Below are 8,748 nucleotides of genomic sequence, written 5' to 3'. Positions count from 1 at the left end.
ATAGCCGTCCACTCACGACTGTTTCTGACAACCCAAATGACTTGGAGCCGTTAACGCCTAATCATTTACTGCAGCTTAAGGTGCAGCCTGTTCTACCACCGGGTTTGTTCGTGAAAGAAGATCTTTACACCAGACATCGTTGGAGACAGATCCAGTACATTGCCGACTTATTTTGGAAACGCTGGGTCCGAGAGTACCTCCCTCTTCTGCAAACACGGCAAAAATGGCCTCGTGTCAGACGCAACTTCTGTCCAGGAGACGTCGTACTAGTAGCCGACAGCACAGCGCCAAGAGGATCGTGGATGCTAGCTAGAGTCACTGAAGCCCTCCCTGACTCCAAAGGCTTGGTCCGCAGTGTACGGCTTCAAACCAAAACAAGCCAGCTTGAAAGACCTATCAGTAAGATCTGCTTGTTAGTAGAAGGCCAGCAATCTAAAGCTGAGTGAGACCTGAATGAACTTGCGCACGTGCACACACTGTCATACAGATACATACACTGAATCGCTGCACTCATTTATTCTTGTAAATAATGCATAATGAGTTTAAGGGAATAATATATGGCTCCTTGGAAAATTACATTTAGTTAGTTATAGCTTGCTTCCTGCAATAGCTATAAGGGGCCAGATATGTAGGAGCCGTTTTGAGTTTAATCTAAATTGTTGTGCTATTGGAGCACTGGTATATTTTGTTTGATTTAGGGTCCCTTATTTTGTAGGGACTTTTAGTTTGACGGTCGGTGAGAATGTTTGAAGATAAAGATGGCCGCCTCTCACCTTTCTAAAACAAAAAAGAACAAGGAAGCTGTTGGAACGTATTAAGCATACAGTTCTTTACATCGCTACTGAATCGCTATTGAATCTCTATTGAATCGCTATTGAATCACTATTGAACAGTATTTGGACATTATTTTTGATATTAAGTTGTGCCTTTTTTAACCACCATTTTTCAACCACTTACCAATTGTTTGTTGGATTACTGGAGTCCATGCTTTGTCTGCTACTACCAACCTACTTACCTGCCGCTGCCTGCTTTGCTTTGCTTACCTGCCTTGCTCTGCATACCTGCCCTGTTTACCTATCTGCTGGAATACCATCTCATCCACCTCAAAAAAGGTACAATTTAAGTTCAACTGTGTTGGATAGCTTGTCAAAGAAGCTAAGCAATACGTCCCAGCTAAGAGTGGTCCGCCACTACACTGTACTTGTTGATGATACAGGAAAACACATGAGGCTAGAATATGAACACCACCACATGATAAATTGCATATTCTGGCTGCATGCTTGCCAACACGTAGCTATAGAATGCATATATATATAGTAGGCTTATAAAGTCAGTTGAGGTTTTGCATTGTCCCAGTGGAACATATTCTGACATGTGTAAATGTAATACTGAGTTGTAAAAAAAAAAAAATATATATATATATATATATAACGTTATTTTTTTTATTTTTTTGTGATTTCAGGTCAAGTGGAAAGCAGAATGATCATGGCAAACAAGGTATGGGAAGAAGTAATTTAAAATATTGTAATGGCAGAGTCTTCTGATTCCATATGATTGTACTAAAAGTGGCAGAAAATTTAATTTGTTTTATACTATATTTTCCCATGTGAATATTCATTTGATCCTTTTGAGGCCACTGGAGCTGCACAAGGTTTGGTTTTGCTACAGTAAGACCACGATTGTGTTAGATTCCACACATCTATGTTTTTTTTGTATTGTAACTAGGCTCTGTCATTTAGAAACATGGGTTTTCCTATCACTTAATAACATATATCTCTACCTTTTATTCCAGCCAGAGGATCTGTCGGTTGCTGCTCGCATCTCAGCCTACCTGATGGAAAATTATTGCTGGATGAATGACCTTCACCTTCAGTTCAACCTTGCCAAGACAGAACTGCCGATCCTGCTGATTTGCCTTATACAACACCAGAAAGATCCGGCCCTTCCTATCGGAGCCACACAACTCCTTGTCTTAGCTCTTGTTCTATCCAGACTGGACTATTGTAATGCTCTCCTGGCAGCTCTTCCAGCATCAGTCAAATCTCTGCAACTGATCCAGATGCTGCAGCAAGACCTAAACTCACTGCTTCAGATCTATGTGTCTCCAGAAGCTTGTGTTCTGCAAGTGAATGCCACAAGTTCTGCTTGTGGTGCCATCATCCCAAAGAGACACAAAATCACTTTCACTGACCTTTACCTGGACTGTTCCCTGCTGGTGGGATGACCTGCCCAACATTTTCAAGAAACTGCTAAAGATCCATCTTTTCATAAACACTTGACCCAATAATACTAAATCTTTGTTTTAAACTTGTGTACTGTGCTACACTAACTGGGACTTGTCACTGCACTTGTTGCTTCTATTGTTCTCTTAATTTTTAAGTCACTTTGGATAAAATGTAATTGTAAATGTGTAAAATAAGTTGTATTAGAGTTTAAAGGTATACAGCAATTGCCTTTTAATGTAGATATTTTTACATGTTCTAAATGATATACTAAGATTGTATTTCCTATTGTAGCAGTAGGCATTGGTTGTGCCTATTAACGCTCGGCTGGGTGGTGATTGAGCTCTAGTTATGAGGACTATAAATGCGGATTGTGCATGTCACCTGTGAGGGCATTACACGTGACGTCATGTCATTGTTGTTGTTCCGGCGCGGTGTGCAAGAGCTGGAGAGGTAAGATCTGCTGGTTAGCGACTCTGTTGCAAATGATTCCTGTGGCACTGGTTGATGTGGACTCCTTTGTTGTAGTGGACAGCGGAACTAATCGGCATATACTCGGCGGCGCGCGTTGTTGTGCGAACTTCTAGAGAAGCGGATGAGTTTCGTGGTTCTTTAATGATGTGCTGTTCAGGTATGTTTTTAATCTTTTACATTCAATGCCTCAGTCTGACTCAAGTTCGCTTAGTGAGTTTCCTCTTTGTTTTAATTCAGGTGTGTTTCATATGCCTGTTTAAGGTTATGGTGGGTTGTTCGTCGTCATTGTCGTTCGCTGGACGCTTTAATCAGAAGTCCGGTTCAACAGACGACTGCTGAGTGACCACAAACTTACTGCAGACTGCTGTTTTGTTTAACTTCACGGATATACGAACACTGAGTGACCACAAACTTACTGCAGACTGCTGTTTTGTTTAACTTCACGGATATACGAACACTGAGTGACCACAAACTTACTGCAGACTGCTGTTTTGTTTAACTTCACGGATATACGAATGCTGAGTCACCACAAACTTACTAGCCCACGTGCTGCTCGACTGTGCAGCTTTATTGACTAGCGTCATTGCGACATCTCCGACCTCGACGGCACCAGTAACGTTAACGTTTCTCTTTTATTCTATGAGAATTGGTGTGAACATTTTCATTACCGGGGATTTGATTTTGGGTGCTCAGAATGTAAAGAGCTGCATTTAAAGTGGCCTTTGATGCTCATTATTCTTAGTCATCACTGTTTATTGTTTTGATTTAAGTTTTCTTGTTTTTTTTCTTTTTTTCTTCTTCTCTTTATTTGTGTTGTCCATTTATTATGTGAATGTGTGTTTTGTTTAATTCTTTTTGGCTCAAGTGTGGTCTTTGTGGCCCGGTAAGAGTTAAACAACACCTGGTCTGTGTCTTCCTGAGGCTGTCTAGGATATCCGGTCATCCAATTGTTCTCATGAGAGTACCCTGAGTTAAGTGGTGAACGTGTAATATTCAACGATGTTGTGAGGTAACAATCATCTGGAATGTATCTGTCTAAGACGAGAATGCTTGTTATCATACTTGTTTGAGACGAACATTGTGCATTTGGGTCAAACAATTGTTTTCGTGTTTTCTTTTTTTTTTGTTTGTTTGTTTTCTTTATTTTGTGGTATATGAGTCTGATGTGTGTTCTTTATTGTAGGCTTGGGCGGCAAGGAGATTAGGGGCGGCAGCCCTTCTCATCTTGGTGGGGGTATTTGGGGAGTGATTGCTGTGCCACCCGGAGGTGTGTGACTGAGTGCAGTGTGAGTGCACGTGTGTTTGTGGTTTTCTTTGTTTTTTTTCTTTTTAGGAGAATAGAGAGGCCCCTTGGGTTGAGGGACTTGGCTGTCGTCCCCTATTTCCGTCGCCAGGAGCGTCCAATTTTGTATATCCTTTTTGTTGATGTTTTCTTTTTCTCTTTGTGATCGGTTGGATCATCTTAATCAATAAAAGTGATTTTACTGTTTGTACTTCACCCCTGTCTCATGCCTGACTCCAGCTGATACGAGCCTGTGAGCCTTGTGTGCTCCTAATATGTTAAGGGCGATTCCCTGGTAAAGAAAAGCCCCCAGGGTGGCGTAGTTGGTTTATTTATTTTGTGTTCTCGTTCTAAGAGCTCGTTTGCCACACTATCATTCACATATCTTGATGTTCAGTGTTTGTTTATAATGAGTAATACTGTAAATGTGCAGGTAAATACGTTTAGTTAATTTAACAGAAATTGACTGTACATTTGCTATTATTAAGTACTTAATTAGAGATTGGTCAAAGTTGTGAAATTGGAAATGCAAAAATTAAAACTGTAAATATACAAACTTTGTATTTGAATTTATGTACTTAATGCATTTTTATACATAACTTCATAGTTATTATACACAGAAAAACTATATATAAAAAAGATAATTACTGTAGATAGACAGCATTATTATAAAATAACTTTATAAAACCCTAAATTTACAGTTTAACTTGAAAGTTAAATGTTTTTTTTTTATGTAATTTGACATCATTTATCCGTTTTTTCCACGGTTTAATAAGCCATTATCAACAGTAATGTACTGTAATATAATTCATTTTGACTGTAAAGTCAATTCTGTATTTTCACGGTTTTTGTGTGTAATTTTGTGAAATGGTTATTTGCTGTAATTTAACGGAATCCGTCTGGAAACTTTGCTGCCAGAGATTTACCGTTTGTATACTGTTTTTTTCTTTTTTTTTACAGTGTAGGCCTAGTTAGCCTGGTAATACCAAACTCTGCTACTTCGCTTTGCTTCATAGACAGAGTCTGGCATGGCATAATTGAAAAACGTTTTCTTTCTCGCGGGGGGGCGCTTGTCTGAAGTTTAAAATCATTGGTTACCCGTAAGCCAATCACATAATGTTTGGTTATGGCGTGTGTTATGTGCATGCTCAGCCGCATCTAACTTCCACTGTAAACACATGTATGATGCGAAAACAAAACCATCGAGCGAAATACCGGAGTGAACATGGCTGTGAACGACACAGGTACACAGTACATCCACAGTACATCCACATCTACGCATCCACGGTACAATCAGCGTCTACGTCACGGCTCTCAGCCCGCCCTCTGTTCGTTGATTGGCCGGCTGTTTTCAGGCCGGAGGAAAACGGAAAGCTCTGACGCTGTCTCAGACTGAGTACAGAAGCAAAATGAAATTGAGCGGAAGTACGAAGTCTGACGTAGTCAGGCTAAGGCCTAGTAGCTATGGATTTTAATAATTTTACTAATATAGGGCCTATAGGTAAACATATAGGTGCATATATAGGTGAACATGTAGGTGCATATAGTAGTGCTGTAGCAGTGCGTCGACGTCAAAATTACGTCAACGTCATATTTTTTGCGTCGACGCTTCTTTATTTATTATTTATTTTATTTTTTTTGTACCATTCCAGGAGGTACAGCTCGCCACACACACACCACCCGCCGTGTTATTCTGTCATGTTTTCTCCCTTTCTTTCCAAACCGCGACAAACGCCAGTCTCCTTTCTCTGCAGAATGTGATAAATCCGCTCAACCAATCACAGCGCACCATTCCACGCATTGTAAACAGTAACGGTGGCGCTTTGAATACACCCAGTGTTCTGTCGATCTGTCCTACCTTGTCAGATTTTCCTACCGTAGCGCAAAATTATAGCCATATCTATCGGTTCATCCTACCTCGTCGTAAAATCCTACTGCCCGTTTCTGCTTCGTGTCTGTGACTACATATAATAATTCACTGTAACTTTGCCGAAGATTTTTATTAGGCTATGGTAGGGTGATTTTACAGTGGAAAGTAACGTTAAATCATCAGATTGTCCTATGAAATAAACGGGTAGGATGATTTTACAGTGCAAAATACCTCATCAGATTGTCCTACCAGTATGAAATAAACGGGTAGGATCTAGGATGATTTTACAGTGCAAAATACCTCATCAGATTGTCCTACCAGTATGAAATAAATGGGTAGGATGATTTTACGGTGCAAAATACCTCATCAGATTGTTCTACCAGTATGAAATAAACGGGTAGGATGATTTTACGGTGCAAAATACCCCATCAGATTGTCCTACCAGTATGAAATAAACGGGTAGGATGATTTTGGATGATTTTACAGTGCAAAATACCCCATCAGATTGTCCTACCAGTATGAAATAAACAGGTAGGATGATTTTACGGTGCAAAATACCCCATCAGATTGTCCTACCAGTATGAAATAAACGGGTAGGATGATTTTACGGTGCAAAATACCTCATCAGATTGTATGAAATAAACGGGTAGGATGATTTTACGGTGCAAAATACCCCATCAGATTGTCCTACCAGTATGAAATAAACGGGTAGGATGATTTTACGGTGCAAAATACCTCATCAGATTGTATGAAATAAACGGGTAGGATGATTTTACGGTGCAAAATACCCCATCAGATTGTCCTACCAGTATGAAATAAACGGGTAGGATGATTTTACGGTGCAAAATACCCCATCAGATTGTCCTACCAGTATGAAATAAACGGGTAGGATGATTTTACAGTGCAAAATACCTCATCAGATTGTTCTAAATAAACAGATGGGATGATCTGTAAGTTTTTAACCTGTAGTCCCTGGACAGATGTTACAAACTTACCCCAAAACAGATGATAATATAAATTGATTGTGTAAATTGAAATAAGATTAGTTATTGAGATAATTTATAATCAAGCAGAACAATATAGAAAATAGATAATTAAATTAATAAAAAAAAAATCAAAATCATGCAACAGAGGCACAATACAAAACAAGTAAAACAATAAAAATAGTTATTAATATAAATATGAACTAAATAAGACCACATTGTGCTGCAGACTGTTATCAATGCAGATACACAAACTAAACCACACATTTTTTGCACATAAACACATTTAGGCCGTTGTAGTTGCAGCATTTAAAATGTGCCCATCTGTTGCAGCTCTCACACTGTACCTGAAAATAAAAGAGATGAATATATTTGTAAATTAGTACATCTAAAACAATATAGAATCTAAAAATATGAAAAGATTTAAATAACAAAAAATGATTTGGCATTTAAATAACAAAATTCTACACACACAAAAAAACATGGCACATAAAGTTAAACTATTGCTTTTTGGGTGTGTGTATTATAAGTTGTATACCATTTCAATCATGCTTTCGTAAATTAAGAAAAATAAACATGAATATAAACAAACTAAACTTTGTTTTTGTGAGAGAAAAAACTTTTTCAATTGGGTGACTCTTAAAATCATGTTCTGGGTCTACAAGTAATTTAGACAACCGGCCGATTAGAAAGAAAGGCCACCCATAGCATAAGAATAAATAACTTACTTCATCAGAAAGCCACTCGGTCCCTTGCAGTGAGTGAAAAGAAGAGTCATAGAGCTTATATGGCCCAACAACTGCTTCAACCTGACCAGTGACATTTGCAGCCCAGACCTTCATTACTGAAAAAGAAAGACAACGTTAGTGTTGTCAATCATTTTTCTAATAATAAAATAATAAAATAAACAATAATTGAATCAACTTTACAGGGCCAACGAGCCAACATAAAATTAACTTGGCAAAATGAACGTGCCAAACAGTCAAGGCCGTAGGTTTGGTCTTTACGTTAGAAGAGACAACAATCCACCCCCTACCCCCACATCAGTAGTATATAATATGAAAAATAATGTGATCGAGATCACTCAAGTACTAGAAAGGCTATCCTCCCAAAATATTAGTAGGAACATGTCCCTACTATCCATATGCAAACCTACGCCCTTGCAAACAGTCATCATATCAAAGGTGTACAGGACAGCTAGAGGAAGTGGATATAACTTAAAAAAACATATATTATCTACATTAAATAAGAAAATTTGTATATTTTGGTGGCATGCATTTTTAATTTTTTAGGCATATATATATATATATATATATATATATATATATATATATATATATATATATTTTTTTTTTTTTTTTTTTTTTTTTTTTTTTTTAAATGGGGCTGTGTCTTTTTTATGATTTATTGGTTATTATGTCCACTTCCTATAAATAACGGTGACCTGTGACCAACAGGTCAAACTGGCCACCATGATTTAAACACTGCAAGCAAGCAACCATAACAACAAGACCAAACTGGTCAGGTAGGCCAAACTGGCAACTAAGGGTGAACTGAGATCTCTGTAAATATAAAACCTTGTTCCTCTGAGATTTGGTTTACATCTGATGGGAACTTTATTGCTGCCTCTTCATCTGTTGGGGTTCATTTTACCTCCTTGATGTAGCCATTTGTTTGATCAAGCATTTTAGGGGCAACTTGAATAACAGAAGGTCTTTGTAACGCTGAATCTTCTTGGAGCTTCTTAGAATCATTTACCTTGGTCATGGAATGCTGAGGGCTGAGTGTAGGTGCAACAGTGCAAGGAGGCATCTTGCAAGAACTGTTACTCTCAGTAGACCCACTGGAGACTGAGATACCAGAACAGTCATCAGGCACCTTTCCAGTTTGGCTTCTTCTGAATGGTTTGATGTGACT

At 38.4% G+C, this 8,748-nt stretch overlaps 1 long non-coding RNA gene across 3 annotated transcripts; it reads left to right on the top strand.

Moving 5' to 3' along the window:
* The first annotated feature begins 2,517 nt into the window (after positions 1-2,517).
* LOC311090154 lies at positions 2,518-4,194 on the top strand. 3 transcript variants are annotated; one of them, XR_014607853.1, is made up of 3 exons: positions 2,518-2,675; positions 2,751-2,853; positions 2,934-4,194. It is a non-coding gene; the product is annotated as an uncharacterized lncRNA (long non-coding RNA). The 3 variants fall into 3 exon arrangements; XR_014607854.1 differs by having other exon boundaries at positions 2,751-4,194; XR_014607855.1 differs by having other exon boundaries at positions 2,518-2,853; positions 2,958-4,194.
* Positions 4,195-8,748: the final 4,554 nt, after the last annotated feature.

Source organism: Abramis brama (assembly GCF_963993115.1).
Source record: "Abramis brama genome assembly, chromosome: 10".
NCBI lineage: Eukaryota > Metazoa > Chordata > Actinopteri > Cypriniformes > Leuciscidae > Abramis > Abramis brama.
The sequence above is the reverse complement of the archived record's forward strand: the minus strand, read 5'-3'. Positions and strand labels throughout refer to the sequence as shown.